The 23,426-nt window shown below is 36.7% G+C and overlaps 1 pseudogene; it reads left to right on the top strand.

Moving 5' to 3' along the window:
* The first annotated feature begins 19,795 nt into the window (after positions 1–19,795).
* Positions 19,796–21,178, top strand: LOC149174804 (uncharacterized; annotated as a pseudogene).
* Positions 21,179–23,426: the final 2,248 nt, after the last annotated feature.

Raw genomic sequence — 23,426 nt, 5'->3', positions numbered from 1 at the left:
GTGGTTTTCACATGGTTCCTACATAAAGCATGAGAGAATACTAAGTGAATAAGATAGATTTGGTTGAGTGGTTGTCATATACATCAGGTTTCCAATCAATTGTCTATATGTAGTGTTGTACACCTTTCCCCCCCCTTCAAATTTTGAAAGTTTCAAGTTTTTTTCCATAGGGGTAAGAACGGGATTGCAATACTACATTCCAAATCGCTGAAGAACTTCTGCTGCATACTTACTATGAGAAATGAAAATATGATCTGGACATTGGAATACTTCAACTCTAAGATAGTAGTGAAGTAGTCCCAAATCTGTCATCTTAAATCCTGCATATAACTCCTTTTTTTCATGTACAATATGATCACCATTGTTTCCAGTAATGATCAAATCATCTACATACATAATAAGAATCACCAAATTTTTACCTTGTTGATGTACATACAATGTATCAATAGATTGATTTCATTGAAAGCCAACTTTCCAAAGGTATTTGTCCATTTTAGCATACCAAGCTCGTGGAGCTTGTTTTAAACCATATAAAGCCTTGATCAGTTTGCAGACTTTAAGTTCTTTCCCTTCAATTTCAAAACCTGGCGGTTGTGTTAGATATCTATCTTCTTGTAAATCTTCGTTGAGGAAAGAACTCTTTACATCCATCTGATGAACTTTCCATCCATTTTGTGTTGCTAATGCAAGTGTTAAGCGGATGGTGTTCCATTTTACTGTTGCAGAATTTTTTTCCTCATAATCAATGCCTTCCTGCCATGCAAAACCATTAGGCACAAGTCTAGCTTTGTACTTGTCGATTTCTCTATTTTGGTTGTACTTAATTCAATAAACCCATCTGCATCTGATGGGTTTAACACTTTGAGGACAATCAACAAGTTTCCAAGTGTTGTTGTCTTGAACTTCCTTATATTCTTCAACCATAGCCTATTTCCATTCTTTATATTTTACTACATCTTTGTATGTGGAGGGTTCAGTAAAATAATTCGTGATCAAGGAAAAATTTCCTTCATTCCTCGTTGACCCCTGTGTTATGAAACCAGCTCACAAAAAGATAGAAAAGAGAGATCCACGCCTTAGAATTCAGCCTCTTCGAGGGGGCAACCTCCTTTACATTACATAAATGAACAATTCTTGGATGATACAAATGACAAAACCTCCTTTCTATATATAGGAGTCTAAGGAGTCACAATATAATCCAGCCGACCTAACAATAATAATATAAAGCCACAAAAATAACAATAGAGGGATTCTATGGGGCACAGAAATAACAATATGGGGGTAATAGGGGCACAATAATATAAATAAGGGGTATAACTACAATAGTAATGGGGTAATCACTAGTATTATAGGGACCCAACATGCTCCTCTCCATCATCACTTGACACTGTGGTGCTGGATATAGGAAGCAATTCAATTCTTTTGCTACCCTACAAAGAATAAAATTGTGGGTGCTTCCTGAATCAATCAACATTATTACCTTTTTCTTCTTGATTTGTCCTTCTATCTTGATGATTTGAGGAGTGGTAATTCCTGCCAATGCATTACAAGATATGGTCGGATTTATTTGTTCTTCAACTAGGCTTTGTTCCTGGAATATATCCTCTTCTTTTGACCTTTCTTGCTCCTTTTCTTCTTCCTCTTCACAATCTATGTAGAATAATTTCTTCTCAGCACACTTATGACCTTTTGTGTATTTGCTATCACAATTGTAACAAAGCCCTTTTGCTCTTTTTTCTTCCAATTGTTGTGGTGTCAACCTTGTAGGTTGTGGAAGACTATGGGAAACAACACTTCCATCTTTATAGTTGTGAATGGTATGCTTCCTAGTTGCCATAATTTTGCTTTCCATTTTTCTTGCTAACCTAAATGCCTTCTCTAATGAATCAGGTTCCCAAAGGCGCACATCATGTTGGATATTATCCTTTAAAGACCCTATGAACACATCAATCCTATGCTCCTCTGGAATATCTTTTACCCTTATGTTCAAATTTTGGAACTCCTCAATGTGCTCCATTATTGAACCCTTTTGTTTGATACTTATCAATTGGCTAAAAAAAGTGTTGCTTTTTGTATCCTCATAATGTGCTATCAATTCTTCCGTAAAAATTGCCCAAGTGATAAATTGTTTACGAGCACAAAGCCATTGATACCATACAAACTGATTTGGTTCCAAATATAAAGTTGCCATACGTACCTTTTGTGTGTTTTGCACATTATTGAGATCGAAGAATTGCTCCATTTGTAATATCCATGTGGCGGGATCCTTGCCATCAAACTTCCTCATATTGATATTTGGAACATGGTGAGTCTTCGATCCAACATTAGAGTCTATGGAATCATGATTAACATTTCTTTTGTTCTCATCATGAGTTTCCTTTACTACCTTTTCACCATTAGTGACCCTTTCTTGTAGCAAGTTCTTCAATTCTTCCATGTCTGTCTTCAAATCTATCTTCAAATTTACCATCGAATCCTCCATCTTAGCTTCCATGCCCTTTATCTTAGATTCCACACCATTTATCTTAGATTCCACTCCATTTATCTTAGATTCCACACCATTTATCTTAGATTCCACGCCACTTATCTTAGCTTCTGTTAGCTTTTGTGAGCGTGACATTTGTTGCACTTGTTCTTGTAATTTTGATATATCATGTAGCATTTCTTCCTCTTCTTCATGAGTCACGCTAGAGCTTTTAGGTTCCTTACTAGGTGTTTGCATTTTCTTTCCTCGGGGCATCAGTTACCGATAATAATGCTTTACTATGCCCTTTGAATTCCCTTAAACCAAGCTTACATAAAAATTTAAAAAAAACTACACACCTTTTTTCACTTTATAGAAGCCTGATATTGAATCTGATGTATCTCTGTAATTTCGGATCATCCAGTTCTGAAATTGCTACCTGTAGTAGCCTTCTGTGTCCTCTTTCCAACGCCACAATTCTGAGCCAAATTGGATTCTTCAAGAAAGAGTTATGTGAAATCTCCCATAGTGACTTGCGTTTAGACTGGTTCAGTAGAGCGAACTTGTACGATGTGCCACGAGTCACTGTTTCAACCTTTGAATATGAAAAACACACACAAGAAACTACAGTCCGTCCTCTTTCTGTACCTTTTTACGAAATTTCAATCCGATCCTCAGAGAGAAAGTTATGACGATTTTCCCCAGGTCACCTGTTTTGAATGTAATTCAGGAGTCTGCAAAAAGACCAACTTCCTCAGATCATATCTCCGAAAATATCAAGCGAAATGCTCTGAAATTCGGACCCAAGGTTCAGCGACAATTCTTCTCAAATGGGTTTTTTTTTCGACTTCTGAAACGTCACCGAAAAAACGTTATAGCGAAAATGCCATGATGACCTGTTTGGAGCAGCGAAACCCTAGAATCCAAAGCTCTGATACCAAATGTTATGAAACCAGCTCACAAAAAGATAGAAAAGAGAGATCCACGCCTTAGAATTCAGCCTCTTCGAGGGGGCAACCTCCTTTGCATTACATAAATGAACAATTCTTGGATGATACAAATGACAAAACCTCCTTTCTATATATAGGAGTCTAAGGAGTCACAATATAATCCAGCCGACCTAACAATAATAATTTAAAGCCACAAAAATAACAATAGAGGGATTCTATGGGGCACAGAAATAACAATATGGGGGTAATAGGGGCACAATAATATAAATAAGGGGTATAACTACAATAGTAATGGGGTAATCACTAGTATTATAGGGACCCAACACCCTGTTTCCTATTTTATTTTTCTCATCAGGCCTTACATATTTCAAAAGTTCAACAACCCATTTTGGCAATTGATGTTCACTTGTTTGAGATTCTGAAAAGTCACCATCATTATAAAGAGGATTAATGTAAACAGAGGTATGTTGATCAACTACAGATTCTGGGGGCGGAGAATCACTGTTAGAAGAACTGCTGCTACTAGGAGATTCTGATGAACTGCCAGAAGACCTAGATTATGTTGGTGAAGTAGATGGACTGGATGAATCATCTTCAGAGGAAGGAAAATCAAGTTCATACCAATTTTGTGAATTTGGTTGACTTTGAATGTTTCCTTTCCTTTTATCTCCTTTTGTTTCCAATTTTTGAAGACGATTTTCTATTTCTTCAACACTCGTACTCTCAGTTTCATCAAAAATTACATCTCTGCTGACAAATGTTAGATTTTCAAAGAAAATTTTGGATGATAATAAAAACTTGATGTACATATTTAAAAATCTAAAAACAATAATAATAATCAAATTTCTTTTCCACAATTTTCATACCAATCAATTTCTAAGCAATTAAATTGTGTTTTCCAAGGATCTGTAGTGCTAGAGTCTCGGTCTTCCCATCAACTGCATTACTGTAGCTCTGATACCACAATAATGGTACAAGTGTCCTCAGACACACAATTTTATTAATCAGGAAAAGAAATTACATAATAATTTTGCAAGAGTTTACACACACACTCCAACACACTCACAATTTGGAGAATGATTTATATATAAGCTCAATGTCCTAAACTATTCTAGTTATGGACCACTTATTAAATTAACAAGTGTCAATTTACAATAAATGCAATTCTAACCAATATACTAACTCTACTCCTAAATTGGAGCCTAAGATATGACACTATTCTAGATGTCATATATTTTACAACAATATTCTATTTCTAAGTCTCTCAAATATTAGTTAAATATTCTAAATTAATAAATATTTTATCCCAACTTTGTGAATTATTAATTATATATTTTTGATTATCTAACACCTAGAAATCCCATCAAGAAGTAAGTGTATTAGTAGATGGTGTGGTTTTTGGGAGATAACTTAATGAATTGTATTCCATAGTCATGTCATTTTTTTATGATATTCATCCACATTAGTTCCTTTGCTAAGGGAGTGCATATGCATTGAGTTACTTTTCCTTAGAAATGTGTCTAACTACCCCTTCACATTCCTTTTTCTTGTTTTTTCTTTATTCACCCCATTTTTTTTATTCATTTAATTGAGTCTCCTTTTTTCTATATGAATTTGAATGCATAGGGCTTGGCATAATTTCATTTATTCCTTTTTGGTATGTGTTTCATTAGATAGGACATGGGGAATGCCTTGAATCTTTCCTTGTATTTTAACTTATTATATCCCTTCATTTTCTTTTGTAATTTGAACTTTATATCTTGTTATTTCCTTTTTTTCAATATTGATTTGTGCCCACCTTAAGCTTAAAACACCTCGTTCTCATGGGACAATGAATCACAAACCTTATTTTGTGAGAATATGTCAAAAAGATAGGATGTCATCCTATTAGTGTGCAAGTAACCCCTCAAGACAAAGTCATATTCATGCAAATTATATCTTCCAAAGAGGGAGTTTAGTGACCAACTATAGTAATTGATCATGAGGAATGTCTAGAAGTATAATGCAACATAAAATTGATTCATGTCAAATGTAAATTGATTATAGTGCATTTGTATGTTAGAGGATTGCTACTAGGAAATCCTTCCATGTTGCATATATAAGCCAATTGTGTGTGTAAGTTGAGGAATGAGGAAAATCAAGGGATCATAGGGGAACATCCAACTAGTAAAATATATGTTCCCATTGTACTATCCATTTATATAGATAATTGATTTGTTTCCCTTCTCTTACATGTTGTATTGCATGAGACCATGATGTCTTTCTATATGTTATAATTAGATCTTTTTTATTGGAGGCAAGGATTTTATTTGTATGTTTGTGAATGTGTGTAGGTGACATGGTCAGAAAACTAGATCAAGCTCTGTGGGTGAGGATAAAGGTATTCAACTAATAGATCAAACCTACAAGCTACAGAAACATGCAATGATGCCTAGGTTCATTCCCTTCTTTGTTTCTTGTCTTTTATGAAAGGAACTCTATGTAATTTTATTTTAGTGAAATTGATCTTGTCATCTATCTATTTTCTCATAGATCCTAAGACAGGATCTATGAGACAATAGTCCATTTTCCATATAGTGAAATCCAGAAAAATAATTATTTATTTTTTGTTTAATTTAAAATTGTTAGAAAAAATCATTTTTAATCAAACAAAATAGATTTTGATAGAAATTTGGCACTTGACAGACATTTTAATCTCCTTTATAACTATTTAGAGATATGATCAAAGGGCCTACACATTAAATTGTCAACTCATGGTTCATATGGAACTTGTGAATTATATCTCTCTCTCTCTCTATATATATGTGTGTGTGTGTGTGTGTGTGTGTGTGTGTGTGTGTGTGTGTGTGTGTGTTTTCATAAAATGATATGTATTTGCATCTTTAATTTTAGTAATTACATTACAAAGAGTGCATATATGTTTCAATCGTACACTAGTAGAAAATGATGAAATTAATGACCAGGTGACTAAAAAGTTAGTCACCACAATTATTTCAAGTGAATTACTACTAAAGTTGAGCAATTTTAAGTGACCGAACAAAAACTGACTAACTTAAATGACTAATTTAGTCTAGGGATAAAATATACGGCTAGCTAATAAGTGGCTAAACTAAAAACGACTAACTTAAATGAATAATTTAGTCTAGGATTAAAAAATATGAATAGATAATAGGTGAAAAAGTTATTTCATGATGAGACTACCCTACAAGCCACCAAATTTCTGTCATATCCATGAGGTCAACAACAATTTGTGGTTCAAGATATAGCTAATTTGGAACAAACTTGGCTCTAGAGCCTACGATTTTTTTCCACCTCTAATGTTTATGGACAAAGATATCAATTTCTAAAGAATGTGGGAGAAAATCTATCACCTTTCCCATGTTGACTCCCTCTATTAAACATCATGGAAAATCTCCATAGATTAGTTATCCTTACTAAAACAAACATTTCATTGGAAATGATCATTAATCCTATGACATTACTACTTCACTATACTTTTTGACCACACATAGCTTATTTTGATGTCTACCCTTCTTATTTCATGACAAGACTACCCTACAAGCCACAAAATTTCTATCATATCCATGAGGTCAACACCAATTTGTGGTTCAAGATATAACTAAGTTGGAACAAACTTAGCTCTAGAACCTATGTTATTTTTCACCCCTAATGTTTATGGACAAAGAGATATCAATTTTCTAAAACATGTGAGAGAAAAAGTATTACCTTTCCTATGTCAAATCCCTCTATTGAACATCATGAAAAATCTCCATAAATTAGTTATCCTATTTAAACCAAACATTTAATTGGAAATGATGATTGATCATTACCATAACATTACTACTTTTCTGCACTTTTTAACCACACAAAACTTGTTTTGATATCACCATAATTCACTTTTAATAAATCAACCAAAATCCCCTCAAATAATATTTAGTGATACAAAAACTTAACAATTTTTATAAATTAATAATTAGAAATACCTCCCATTAAAACCAAAAAAGACTCAACATTTTATTTAATGGAATTTAATTCCTCTTGAAAATTAAAATAATTACTTATAATTAGAAATCCCTGGCATTAAAAACAAGAAAATACTCATCATTTTATTTAATGGGATTTAATTCCCCTTTAAAAGCACACGATCATTTAAAAGGAACATTTCATTTAAGTTCCATTCAAAGTTTCATGATTTGTTTCTTTGTGAAATATCAATTTTTTTTATTTCCCTCCATTTGAAAGTTTGTTCAGGAGGAAGGGTGCGACAAACCCAATTCATGAGATTGGATTCTTCGTGCCTCCAATCCTGGTGATTTGGTTCTACCGCACGAATGTGCACAAGTTTTCCCACACTACTGGGTGATGGCCCATACCCAAGCCCTCCATCTATCTGAGAAACTTCAAAATACTTCTACAAAAGCACAAAGAGGCACTCAACTACCAGAGATCTATCTTCGTGGAATGGAAACGTCTAAAAACTAGGGTATGGAAACGAGCCTCACCTCTAATAAAGATAGTCGTATCAAGGGTATACCATCTATCAATCAAGCTTTCCCGTTGGATTATGTATTGGGGCTTGGAGGGAATCCTGGGTACTAGCAGGGCTGGGAAGGCACACAAAGGTGCCTAAAACGGGGATTCGAAGGTTAAAGCCAATGTTTCATTAGGTTATTTCCATCGTCAAATAAGCTTGGATGGAGAAGTTGTTTGGTTGGTGCACCTCACACTACTTGGGAATCATTTCTCTATCTGTGTAAGCTAAATCAACTATATGTTTATTTTTCTCTCTTTGTCCTCCTTGACTTGTATTTCTTGACTTGTATTATGAGGCTATATGTTCGGGATTCCATTGAGGAAGATGAACCCAAAGGCATAGGCAATAATGGCTTCACCAAAGAAGATGACAGGTGCCTTTCTGACACAAAAATCAACCAAGAAAATAAACAAATAAGAGAGCAAGAATGTATTGATTATGACCAAAAAAATCAAATATACTAATGCCATAGGTATTTACAAGAAAATGCTCTAGCACATATGGATTTTGATTATCCAATCATCCCTAAAAATGAAAGAGACCCAAAAAGGACCTCGGATTTTCTTGGACCCAGGCTTTTGAGAGTCCTAAAGAAAATAAATTAGATGCCGAGGAAATGGGCGTGGATTGAGGATTTGTGCCAAGAGGAGAAGCTTCTAGAGGCCAAATCCACTCAAAAGGTAGGTAGCTAATTGTGTTTTATTTTTATTTTTTAATTATAATAATTACTGATTCTTGCCCCTGAGGAACTTGAAAGAGTCTCAAACACTCTAGGATCAGAGTACAAAGAAAACTTTTTATTTTATTAAAAAAAAAAAATTAATGTGTATATATACAATGGGATGAGCCCCATGGATAACCTCCATAGTGGGAAAATAGAAAACCTATATGAGCTTACAGCTCACAACACAACAAAGAAAACTAATTTGCTTTCTTTAGAAATTACCAACACCAACACCCCCCCATTAGTTAAATGTAGGGAGGAAGCAAACAAATGGGTCCGAGCAACTAGGCCTGATGAGGTACCCATGTACAACAACAATGAAACCTCAAAGAAAACCAAAAACAAGAAACCAAAGAAAAAAAATTAGTGAAGGTAGGAGGATTCAAGAGGACCCCCAAAAGACTACTTCCTTCACCCCAAGCATCGAATGAAGCTGACGAAACCTAGGAGATGCAAGAGGTTTAAGTGAAGATGTCAGCCACTTGTGCTTTGGTAGGTAGATATTCCATACCGAGAACTCTATCTTGGATCTATTGCTAGATAAAGTGCATGTATATCTCTATGTGTTTGTTCCGTTGATGCTAAACTGGATTTCTGGAGATGTTGATGGAAGTTTGGTTGTCACACCAAAGAGTGGTCAGATGCTCCAAGAGGACTCCCCAAAGACTACTTCCTTCACCCCAAGCATCGAATGAAGCTAAAGAAACCTAGGATATGCAAGAGGTTTAGTGAAGATGGCAGCCACTTGCGCTTCATAGGAAGATATTCCAGATTGAGAACTCTATCTTGGATTAATTGCCAGATAAAGTGCATGTAGATCTCTATGTGTTTGCTCTGCTAATGCTCAACTGGATTTCTGGAGATGTTGATGGCACTTTTGTTGTCACACCAAAGAGTGGTTAGATGCTCTTGTTGAATTCCAAACTCCATCAGTAACTATTTAAATCCAAAGGACTTCTTGACTAGCCAAGACTGCAGCATGGTATTTAGCCTCGGTGGAAGACAATGCAATTGCTGATTGTTTCTTGCAGGACCAGGAAATAGGAGCTGACCAAGATGGTAATAAATCCTGATATAGACTTTCGATCATCAACAAAACCAACCCAATCAAAGTCGGTAAAACCTTCCAGCTTAGAAGAACCAACGGTGTATTGAATGCCAAACTTGGAAGTACCTTGAATATACCAAAGAATGCACTTAGCTGCTTGCTAGTGACTCTCATGTGGATCCTGGGAGAACTGATAGACAAGTCCAACTGCAAAAGAGATGTATGGTTGGGTATGTGTCAAGTACAACAAACTCCCAACCAACTGTCGATACAAGGTTAGATCAACACTGGGTGACGAGCAACTAGCAGTAAGTGTAACACCTGACTGAAATGGAGAGGGTGTTGACTTAAAATCAGCCATGCCAAATCTCTGAAGCAAATCAAGAGCATACTTTTGCTGATAAATGAAGATGCCATCTAAAGATTGATGAACCTGCAAACCAAGAAAATAATGCAGAAATCCAAGATCTATCAAGTCAAACTACTCCATCAACTATTATTGTACACTATGTATCATGGATGAAGAACTCCCAGTAATAATCAAATCATCCACATATAGAACTATTAATTTTAGGATAACAATGGTATGTTCTATGCTTAGAGAAATTTTACTTCAATTTCTTTATTAGCCCAATATCAATATCTAGTTCAGCAATCACATCATCATGATAGTAAAATGTAGATAGAACATAAACAACAATAGTAGAAGACAAGCCAACACAAGAGGACACAAGATATGGCACCAGCCAGGGACAAGCCCCAATGTGGGGAAACCCTTGATCAATTCTTCTTATAATTATTCAAAAGTTTAGTAGAGAGAGAGAGTACAATTTACTATGTTCACTTGCCCAATTTGATCAATCAAAACAGTAGAAACAAAAACAGAAATTGACCTCCAAAATAGCTTGGTCAACCTTGGTCAACTTGGCCTCCAACAACAAGATAATGCAACCCAAAACAGTCTGAAATTAACCAGTCAAACTTGGTCAACCAAAGTCAACGCAACAACCAGAACTAGGGCAGTCAACGTTGGTCAATGCAAGGTTCAAATTACCTCTATTTTTGTGCCCAGAATTGCGGCCTTCCCAAACAAAAGTCTCTCTCACAAAACTGAAGTCAACGTTGGTCAAAGTCGGCCTACTAAAATTTTGGTCAAATATGGTCAACGCAACAGCTAGAAAATCAGACCTTCCTTCTCGTGTGTGGAGAGAGAGAGAAGCCCAGAAATCTGTACCCAATAAAGATGAGAGAGAGAAAGATGAATGAGTGTGATGCCAAAATGAGGAAGAGGCACCTTGTATTTATATGCAACGTTGAAGGCTAGAGGAGGCTAATTTAATGGCTGGACAACTTGGACAATTTGTCCATAATCAAAATCAATTCAAACTTCATTTGCACATGTTAGAATGGGATGATTGTTAGATCAATCCTACACCTCTCAGAAAGAGGAATCCAAGAAAAATATCAGCTACCTCATAAGAGCTATCCAAACTGATGTTTGGCCCTAGTTTCCAAATTTAACACTCGCTCTCAACTAGGGAGAAGATCACCTGCCAAACTGCCTGACAATTTGTACCATCCTTGTCACTACTCTACTCTACTGAACCATGAAGAAATAAGAAATGATCGAGAATGTATCATACCATTCTCCACTGACCTAAAGTCAGTCTCTAATAATAGAGTCTGTCATACCACTCTTAACTGACCCAAATTCAGTTTCCATTGACCCCAGATCAATATCAACATCTTAGCATAGGGATTACAGTAGTACACGATGCGTTAATCCATAGTACTATGGTCCCTATCCTCATTTCCCTACTCATTGGACAGATGAGAGGTACATCCCATGAGTCTCGGACTGCATGGGTAGGATGTGCCTGCAGGAGTAGGTGAACCACTCATCTTGCTCATATGCCATATGAGAAGGTGAACCACTCATCCTATGCATATGCCACCATGGGGTATCACAGGGGAATGTGAACCACTCACCCTATGGTCGCTCATCACTCCAAGAAGTACCCCAAGCTCCCCAGAGCTCCCAGAGCTCAACATCCATCTCATATGGGACCCTCATAAGAGGGTCTCTCCACGAATCCAAGTCATTCACGGAAGGTCAAGAATTTGACTTTTCCCAGGGGCTTCGTAAGGATATCAATGACTAGATCATTAGTCCCAATGTGTTGGAGCCTTCTTTCTCCCCGTTGTACCATACATCAGATATAGTGGTACTTGATATCAATATGCTTGGAGTGGTCATGAAAAACAAGATTCTTCGAAAGACGAATCCCACTCTAATTGTCGTAGAAGATCACGGTCGTATCCAACACATGTTCAAATAGCTCACTAAAGAGCTTCCTTAACGAAACAACTTCACGGGAGGCAAAATTAGCAGCAATATATTCAACCTCAATGGTGGTCAAAGCAACCGACTTCTTCTTCCTGCTCATCCATGATATCGAAGCAGAACCTAGAGAGAAGCAACATCCATATGTGATTTTACGATCCACCACACTGCCAGCCCAATCTGCATTAAAGTAACCATGGAGCCTCACATTCTCGACAGTGTATCTCAGTTCATAAGTGATTGTTCCCCGAAGATATCTCAATAGATTCTTGGCAGCAATCCAATGTATGTGATGAGGTTTGACCATAAATTGGCTCAATGTATTCATTGTAAAACATATGTCCAGACGGGAGTTCACTAAGAACATCAGGGCCCCCATGAGTTGAAGATACTTAGAAGGAGTTCCCAAATCGAGCCCAGCAGCACTTCCACATAAATTCTTGAGGTTAAGTTCCATCGGAGTAGTCACAGATTTACAGTCCACCATCCCAAATCTTTCAAGAATATTCACAATATATTTTCCTTCGGAAAGGAAAATATCACCTGGATTTTTCCAGACCTCCAACCCTAGGAAGTAATGCATCAGTCCTAGGTCTTTCATCTCAAATTCGGAAGCCAACTCCCTCTTACATTGATGAATAAGAGGGTTTTCACCTATTAAAAAGAAATCGTCCACGTAGAGTACCATGATGAGAGGTCTATCATTCTCAACCTTAAAATAAAGGTTCAGATCAACTTCACTTCTCGTAAATACCACCTTCAATAGATAGCTACCAATCCTCTCATACCAATCCTGGGGTGCTTGCTTCAACCCATAGAGGGCTTTCTTCAACCTACATACATGTGACTGATGATCTTGAACTTCGAATCCCTAAGGTTTTCCTACATGGACTTCCTCCTTAAGTGAACCATGCAAGAAGGCAATCTTGACATCCATCTGATGAAGATTCCATCCTTGCGAGGTAGCAAGGGCTATTATTGAATGGATGGTGGTGTAGCGGGAAACTGGTGCAAATATCTCATCATAATCTACACATTCCTTTTAAGAGAAGCCTTGAGCAACAAATCTGGCCTTGAACTTTTCAACACTTCCATTAGCTGCATGCTTGATATTGAAGGGCCATTTCGAGCTGACAAAGGATTTGTCCTCAGGTCTAAGGACCACATTCCAGACATCATTCTTCATAATTGACTCATACTCTTTTTTCATTTAATCCTTCCAAACCTGGTGTTTGGTAGCTTCTTCGAATGTGCAAGGCTCAAATTGAACAATGGTGCTCGTAGCAGTTAAGTACCCCTCGTACCAATTTGGCTTCTTAGTTTCATTAAATGTCCCCCGAGGTGCAACATGTCTCTCGGCATCTTTGAGAGTCTCCCTAAGCCATGAGGGTCTCCTTTTCGAGGAGGAGGGCTCGCGAGGGGGTGGATCAATGGGATCCATTAGTCCTTCAACATCGAGCATCTGCTCATCCCGTGATTCTCCCTACATTCCGGAAAATGCTTCTTTGCCCTTCCTTGGAAGAGGAAGTTTACTAATCTACCCAAGGGCAACATCCTCATCAAAAGTGACATTGTAACTTATCTCCACTTCTCTTTGACTAGACACATATATTATATATGCCTTAGAAGTTTCACTCTAGCCCACAAATGTTCCTTTCTTCCCGGAAGCATCCAATTTTCTTCTATTTTCTTTCAGCACACAAAAATGTACGAGGCTACCAAAAAAATCTAAAGTAAACATTAAGTTTCTTACCGGTGAAAACTTCTTCAAGAGTCTTGGAGCCCAACGCTTGATGAGGGCATCTATTTTGAACATACACAATGATGTTTGCAGCTTCAGTCCATAAGACCTCTGGAAGGCTTTGATCATGAAGCATAGCATGAGTGGCTTCTATGATAGAATGGTTCTTTCTTTCAGCAACATCATTTTGTTTAGAGTATATCCGGTAGTAGTTTCCCTCTTAATGCCAACTTCTCTATAATAATATTTGAACCCATTTGATATGTATTTGGTTCCATTATTGGTCCTTAATATTTTGATTTTATTCTCGGTTTGATTTTCTGCCAATGCTTTGAAAGAACGGAACCATGAGAATACTTCATTCTTCTTCTTCAAGAAATATATCGAAGTCTTGAGAGAGAAATCATCTATAAAGGTTGCATAATATAGGTATCCTCCCAATGAGTTCATGGGCATTGCACTAGATAGATCATAATGAACCAATTGCAAAATGTCTGTGGTCTTACTATCACTTGAGGGGAATGGTCTATGTTTTCCCTTGGCACATCCCTAACATACACATTAATGCTCTATTTTGAATTCGAGCATACTTGTAACCATCTTCCTTGCGTTGGGTAGAGCCTTATAGTGAAGATGAGAAAACCTCTGGTGCCATAGTTCAGATTGAAGAGATGCGTCACAAGACATAGCTCCCAATGGACTTCCCTGAACTTCATATAAACTCTCTGCTCTGAACCCGAGAGTAAATGCGTGTTTGAAATCTCTTTCCCATACACATACCTTTCCATCGATGAATTCCACCTTGAATCCTTTGTCTTCCATCACTGAGATAGACACAAGATTCTTCTTTAGATCAGGTACATATAGTACTTCTTGAAGATAAACGATGTTACCTTGATTCAATTGAAGAGTAACATTCTTGACTCCCTTCACGGGATAGGTGGCATTGTCTCCAAGGATAATTTCGAAATTTGTATATTCTTTATCAGATTTGAAAGAGCTTCCTTGTACCCAGTGAAGTGTTGTGAGGCACCACTATCAATGAACCAATTTCCAAAGTATCTAGACAAGAGGTAGTACAGAGGGCAGATATAAGATAAAATTATTTTTTATTAGAATTTACAACGTTAGACTCATCATACCTAGAGTTTCTTGTCCTTTTAGAAGCTTGATCATTCCCAAGTTGAGTAGCGGAAGCATTTATTTTCCCTTTGTTGTTGTGCCTGTCATTCCTTTGATTGTTGATGTTTCCCTTGGAATGATTGTGATCATCATCATGAGATGTGTCCCTTCTATTTGGACCAAACTTTTTGCAAGTGAAGCATCTTCCCTTCCTTCCATTTTTGAATCCCGGTCTTCCTTGACTTTGCTTCTTTGAACCTACATTGTTCTTATTCTTGGCATGAGTGGAGAATGCGGTAGGATTATTCCTATTTGAAGGCATCTCCAATTCCATCATCCTTGATTCTTCTTGAGAACATCTAGTCAACAATTCTTCAAAACCTGGAATTATGTCGTTATTGATAATAGTAGTGTTGAATACATGCCATTTGGGAGGAAGACCTCCAAGGGAAATGAGAGTGAACTTGTTGTCAGCAATAGCTTCAACATCAATAGAAGATCATTTTTTATCTCAGTAATCCACATGAAGTAGGATTGAATATCCTCACCTTTTCCCTTCTTTATATCCTTCATCTTGTTCTTGAGGAAAATAATTTGATTTGAATTTATAGATTTGAACAAGCCAACCAACTTGTCATATATCCCCTTTGATGTGTCCAAATCGGAAATGTAAACAACTAAATGCTTATGAAAAGAATCCCTGATGATATTCTTGGCTTTGACTCCACCTTTCTTGTATTTGGTTTTAGCAGCAACTGGTGCATTAGAAGGAGTTTTTGAAATCTTTCCCTGCACAAAATTCATCACATCTTGCTCTTCTAATGTCAAATCAAGAGACAGATTCCATGCAAGATAATCAAACTTATCATGAAGCTTATCATCAGACTTGAAGTAGGACGTGGAAGCCATTGAATCTTGTCTTTTATTAGTGATTTCTCTTCTCGCTCTTTCTTGGGCTTTGTCTTCACCTCAGCTTTGATCCCATGTTAATTTTAGGATAAAAATGGTATGTTCTATGCTTAGAGCAATTTAATTTCAATTTCTTTATTAGCCCAACATCAATATCCAATTCAGAAATCACATCATCATGATATTAAAATGCAGAGAGAACATAAACAACAATAGTAGAAGACAAGCCAACACACGAGGATGCAAGATATGGCACCAGCCAGGGATAAACCCCAATATGGGTAAACCCTTAATCAATTATTCTTATAATTCTTCAAAAGTTCAGCAGAGAGTACAATTTACTATATTCACTTACCCAATCTGATCAGTCAAAATAGTAGAAACAGAGACATAAACTGACCTCCAAAACAACTCGGTCAACTCGGCCTCCAAAAACAAAATAATGTAGCCCAAAACAGTATGAAATTAACCAGTCAAACCTAGTTAACTAAAATCAATGAAACAACCAGAACTAGGGTAGTCAACATAGGGTTCAAACTGCCTCGGTTTTTGTGTCCAGAACTGCGGCCTGCCCAAACAGAAGTCTCCCTCACAAAACTGAAGTCAACGTTGGTCAAAGTTAGCCTTATGAAATTTTGGCCTCCTGAAATTTCTGTATCCTGAAATTTCGGTCAAATATGGTGAATGTAGCAGCTAGAAAATCAGACCTTCCTTCACATGTGTCGAGAGAGAGAAACCTAGAAATCTGTACCCAATCAAGATGAGAGAGATAAATATGAATGAGAGTGATGCCAAAATGAGGAGGAAGCACCTTGTAGTTATATGCAACGTTGAAGGCTAGAGGAGGCTAATTTGATGGCTGGCGAACCTTGGCAATTTGTCCATAATCAAAATCAATTCATAACTTCATTTGTACATTTCAGAATGCGATGATATTTAGATCAATCCTACACCTCTCGAAAAGAGGAATCCAAGAAAAATATTAGCTACCTCATAAGAGCTGTCCAAAGTGATGTTTGGCCCTAGTTGCGAAATTTAAGAAGAATTAATACCAAAAGATCAGTTCCTTCTCTTTTAGTATAAATTGTAGGATCTCAGTGACAGCGAGCAAAGCCTATAGTTAGTAGAAAACTATCCATCTTCTCATACCAAGTTCATGGAGCTTGTCTGAGATCATACAAAGAACGACGAAGCCTGTAGACAAGAGAAGAGTCTTGCACAAACCTAGGAGGCTGCTCATTGTAGATTTATTCCTGCAAATCTCTGTGCAAGAAAGCACTCTTCACATCCATCTGATAAACTAACCAGCATTGTGAGGCAGTAAGAGACAACACAAGACATATGGAATTCATTTTGGCAATAGGGGCAAAAGTTTCAGAGTAATCAATACCTTCAACCTATGAAAAACCCTTGGCCACTAGTCATGCCTTATACTTGTCAACAATACCATCTACAACATACTTTTTCCTATAGACCCATTTGCAACGAACTATTTTTCGTCACTTGGGAAGAGGGACGAGATCCCGTGTCTGATTCTTCATCAAAGAATAATACTCCTTTGTCATGGTAGCTTCTCATTCAGGTATACCAACAACATCAAAACATTTATGGGGATCCTCTGAAATGGCATGACTGAAAAGATAAATACCAACTCTCTTGGGCTGAGTATTGTTCGGAGCAGGAGAAAAATAACTGAAATCAAATACATCATAGCCATACCATTCAAGTCACTTCTTCTGGCGAATGTTTCTCCTCTCTTGTTCATGATTAAGATGTCATGTGTAGTCTGATCAACTGCAGGAAGTGGTTGTTCTTCTGGATAATTTTCATCTTTAGGAGGAGGATTCTCATCATCCTCTTGATCATCAAGAATAAAACTATCAACATGACCTACACCATCCATAGTGGGTTTTGATGAGTGTTTGAAGTTCTCATCAAAATGAATAGCTCTATGAAACAAAACATCCTTTGTAAGAGGATCAAACAATCTGTATGCTTTCATGTCTTCACAGTAGCAAAAAAAAAAAATAGTGGTTGGCACTTTTTCTCCACAAATTTACATTTCTCATTTGGAATCAAGGCCCATGCTGCACTGCCAAAGACTCTGAAAGTAGAGACATCAGGTTTGACATGACTCCAAGCTTCCTCTGGAGTCATATGTAACACTACTTTATGAAGCATTCAATTCTGAATATAATTGGCACAGTTCACTGCTTTGGCCCAGAAGGAGGATGGCAGGTTCTTAGACTGAATCATGAAATTGGCCATTTATTTCAATGTCCTATTCTTCCTTTCAGCAACGCCATTCTGCTGAGGGGTGTAGGGAACAAAGTGTTGATGCAAGATGCCATGTTCTCTACAAAAATATTTGAATTCCTGAATGACATACTCCCCACCATTATCTGTGTGTATATTCTTGATATAAAGAGAGGATTGCTTCTCAACAAAATCTTTAAAAGTTTTTAAAGTGGCCAAGACTTCACTTTCAAACTTATATACCCAAGATCTGCACAAGAAATCGTCAGCGAAGGTAAGTGCATACTTAGCTCCTAAAAAGGAATGAGTTTGGAAGATCAGAAGATCATTATGCACCAACTCAAGAGGAATAGTAGCCCGTAATGATTTCCCTTTTGGAAAGGGATCTTGATATTGTTTTCCAAGAAAACATCCTGGAAAAAACTCCATTTGTGCGGGACACCTTAGGAAGCCCAAGAACAATATTTCGAGAATTCATTTGTTGCAAATATATGTAGTTAAGGTGTCCAAATATTTCATGCGAAATCTTACTTAATGAATCAACACGTGCAATAAAAGAGTTATCAGAAGAAGGCTCAATACCTGTAAATATGTATAAGCGAGAGCTGTGATCTACCTTTTCATATTCAACAACAACTTTTGGATCTTGTAGTTCTTGAATGACTACATCATTGGGAGAAAACTCAATTGTTTTCCCATCCCCATAATGACAGATCTGATAAATAGAAAGTAAATTTGTAGAGATGTCAGACACAAGCAAAACATTCTTGATTCAATTACCATCTAATTGCACAATTCCTGATCCACAAACATCAAGCTTTGAAGAGTCTCCCACTGTAATCTGGGAAACACTACAATCAAATGGAGATGGAAGAAAATTACTGGAATGAGTCATATGATGAGATGCACCTGAGTCAAATATCCAACTATCTGAGAATGCATGTAAAGCTCGAGAAAATAAAGCATGCCCTCTACCAGATGAAGAGGGTTTGGATATTGAAATATTATGTTGCTTCATCACTTCATTCAATGCTTCAAGTTTCTTATAACACTTGGATTATGGATGCCCTTCTCCTCCACAAAAGTTGTAGGTTTCATTTGACCTCTTCTTCCATGGCTTGGAGGAAGACCTTTTGAACTTGGAAGAGGATGGAGAGGGCTTTGAATTTTGCTGAGGTTTGGAGGGAGGCTCACTACTTTGAGTAGAATCCTTCTTCTTTTGAGGACTAGCTTTGGATTTTCCTTTGGAGATATGTGCTACAAGAGCTTGAGACATTGAGTTAGAAAGAACATCTAATTGTTGAAGCTTAGATTGTTTTCTTGTTAAGTGTTCACAAAATAACTCAAAAGAAGGCATTTTAAAATTATCACCAAGTGCATCCATTGTAGAATAAAATGTAGAAGCAAATACTTGATACAGACCCTTTAGCTTGGATAGAATCAAGAAAATGCACTCATTGTTTGATTTGGTGTCTCTGGATCCTTTCAGTTGTGCAACCAATGACCAAAATTTGACAAGATAGTCTTCAATAAAAGTGGGCTCATCAGGGAACAATGAAGACAATTCTGCTTCCAATTGTAAGGCCTTGAACTCATTTATTTTTCCAAATAGAGAGGCCAGATTGTCCCAACTTTTCTTTGGAGTATCACATTTTTCAAGATGGAATAGAAAACTATCTAAAACATGAAGCCCAATTAACCCCATGGCTTTATCTACTATTTCACATGATAAATATTTCACCGAGCAGTGGGCTTGGGAACAGGGAGTTAAGATCTTTGTAAAATTGTTGAATTCTCGTAGGGAATTAGTGCAAATTAGAGCCACAATTACACTTGGGAGAATAGAAAAAATTTCTTTAGAGGACATTTTAGAACAAATAATGCCACATTTGACTGCCCTTCTATGTCTTCCCTCTAGTGGTGGGTCTCCATCTATTCAAGAGACAACTACTTTTTCCTTGGGAAGGCTTAAACGCAGAGGGGATCATTTGAGCTCTATTGTTGGAGATTCAGAACTATTCCCATCCTTGTATGACTCTTGCTAGAATTTGAAGGAAGAATGCAGAGGGTGGTGGTCAAGGCTTTGAGGGAGCTTATCATATGTACACAAAGTAACCAAGTAATTCTTCCTAGGAGTCGAGCATAATTAATAATGAATCTTATAGATTCATCCCCTGATGATCTAAAGAAAATCGTTGCAGAATTATTGACTTCATTAACACTTGAAGGACATTCAATGAGAAACAACTAGTTTGGGTGGAATCCCCATGTTAATCTAGTCAACTAAATTAGGAAGGATTGCATATAGAGTCAGGGCATCTCAGGGAATTGGATAGTTAGGAGTCACCAGAAGGGTCAGAAGGATGCTTGTGAATGCAGGTGTTATTCTTGTTTTGATTCAGATGCTAAAATAAAATGATTTGGCTGCAAAGCTTGTTGCTGGGAATGCTCTTGGAATAATATCGGCTCATGTTGATTATCTTAGGCCCGTTCCTCAGGCTGGTGCCGTTCCCCTCTTTGTGGAATTGCTTGAAGGAACCAATCCCTAGGGGAAAGAAAATGTTGAATATGTCTTTTGTATTTTGGCAGTTGCAGAAGAGAATTCTATAGCCATTGCAGAGCACTTAGTGAGGATACTACAAGGTTCAAATATTGAAGCAAAAGCTGCAACAACAGATGTTGTATGAGCTCTCTCTAGCTACAAACATTTTGGCTTTGTTGTCAGAGCTTCAGGTGCAATCCATCTACTTCTAAGACTGTTGGACGATGAGAATGATGATGTTAGAGAGAAGGCATCTGTTGTTGTTGCACAATTGAGTTATGATCATGCTGACATAGTAGCATTAACAGATGCTGGGGTCATCCCCATACTTCTTTCATTGTTGCAGAATGAATCAGAAGAGCTCAAAGACAATGCTACTAAAGCTCTTATCAATTTCCAAGAGGACCCATCAGACATGATTTCACAAGAATTTGATGTTCTTGCATTCCAAGATATACAAAAAAGACTTATGAGGATACAACAATAAGATGAGCATACTGCTCACTCTCTAAGGTATATGGGGCTAGAGCAATTTACATCATAAGTCTCTCTGGTTCATAAACAGTTCTGGATGATATGAATATTTATCGTTATTCATGTTTAATGACCAATCAAGCATGTGTACAGTGAGAGACATGACTAATTGGATATTCTCTCATTCTCGAATATAATAGGAAAACAGAACCAATCCCTTCAAAAGGCATTATGGGACACTATATTATTCGCCCAATTTCGCTGGATTCTATTCAACACCTCTCAAAATTTTTTAATCCTTTTAAACTAAAACCATGACCAAGTCACCAAGTCACCAAAATGATTTGCAAGGGAAAATAATTATCTTTCAATTTAGAAAATAAAACTAAATATAACTTTCCATGAATTGCAAACAAGGATATGCACTGCACGGAATTTACCCATGCAAACTAAAAGAAGACAAAAAATACTCTCTATCATTTCCTCCATAAAGCAAGTTCTTGAACTACCAAGTAGCATGATCTCTTTTCTTTCGTTCATTTCATTTACAGAGAGCTATATATGTGCATTCATAATTATAGAGGTATTAGCATTGCATTTTCAATGGACTGCATTATAAGATTCCTATAGTTAATTTTACATATTGTACTTATATTACTAACATTGATGTGCATACCTACAACTTTTACCTAATCATAGTATGTAGTGCTCTTGACAAGTCAATATGACTGAAATCTCCGGCAACCATCATTGGCAGGCTCAATGGAACTAAGTTATTTCCTTGAAGCTATGTATAGTGTTCTTCAGCATCAACTTGAGCACAAATAATTATGAATACGAGGCCATTGTAGTGGGCTTTGTGCAGGATATTAACAACAATATCAAGGTTCTTTCCTGGCATAACCTCCATCAAAACTTTCGCATCATACTCTTGTTTGTTATAATTGTCATTGTGAAATAACACACGATATGGTGGATATGTATTCCTTGATTTTATTTTATTGTAGTGACAAGCAAATATCAAGAGACTTAGAAGATGCATCGAAGGAATTGGAAATTCTAAAGACATCATATCTATTTCATTGACAATGAAAATAAAATTCAAGTAAAATTTTAGTCACATACACTCTAATAACCATGTACTTTGGAGTAGATATTTTTATTTGACAAAAGTTCTACATAAGACAATACAATGAAACAAGAATCTATTCATAAGTCATCATTCTATTTACCATAGATCAAATTCTGATTCTCGACCAGGTGTAATTTTCTCAGTTGTTAGTATCTCTATCAATCCAACACCCTTTCCCCATGGTGAGGTTGATCTGATTGTAGAAAACACCTCAGTTCATGCATATCCCTTTTGACTATGATATTTTGTCACCTTGGAGACTTTGCAACATTTTTGTCTTGTGGTTGTTCTCCTCACATTGCCCTCTTTGTACATGTAGTAGCTCACACGTGCTTACTTGCTAATTTACCCATTAGGGAAAGCTAGTTTATGTTGATATGACTACGGATGGGGAAGAACTAATCTTGAATATATCAAACTCGCATTCACTTATGACCCTACTTGAGAGTACAAACTCATGTTGTACATAACGAGAGGAAAACTCTAGAATCATGGGCCTCTTTCCGTTATTCCTCTTTCATTGTTGTTTGTTTCCATGACCCTTTTTTTCCTTTCCTACTTTCCATTGATTTTCAATTGGAGAATACTTTGTGCATATCCAGTGATTGAAGGTCTAGCCGGCAGTAAAATATGGTCGAAATTTCAACCTTTGAGATGGATCAAGTTCTAGCGAATGACGAATAATCTCCTCAAGGTTTTGATGCATCAGAGGGCTCTATTGGGGCTATAGTTTGCATGTTGAAGGAATAAGAGCAAGAGATATTTCTATGCCACAGTTTAAATAGACCAACAAAGGCAAGATCTCCAATGATTTTCCCACTCTTGTCTTTTGGCTTCATATCCTTCGATAATGATATCAACAATTATTTATGTTTTTGACTGATATGATGATAATCAATGAGATAATGCATGTATAATGTAATGAGATAAGACACATAACTAGATATTTGACAAGGCCTCTAACATATTAGGAGTGGATGGACAACTATAATTTTAACCATATGCATTAAATCTTTATATATATATATGTGTGTGTGTGTGTGTGTCTTTATATCTTTATTTCTTTATGTGTGTCTTTATCTTTCATATTTAACCAGAAGCAAATTAGAGTTTGAGTTAAAGTGTGTAAACCTCCCCTCAAAGATTCTGCTACTAGTAAAATATATCATAGGGAATTGTAAAATAT

The sequence above is a fragment of the Pinus tabuliformis genome, chromosome 4_1 (assembly GCF_031772625.1).
Source record: "Pinus tabuliformis cultivar Carrire ecotype Pingquan chromosome 4_1, CPIR1, whole genome shotgun sequence".
NCBI lineage: Eukaryota > Viridiplantae > Streptophyta > Pinopsida > Pinales > Pinaceae > Pinus > Pinus tabuliformis.
The sequence above is the reverse complement of the archived record's forward strand: the minus strand, read 5'-3'. Positions and strand labels throughout refer to the sequence as shown.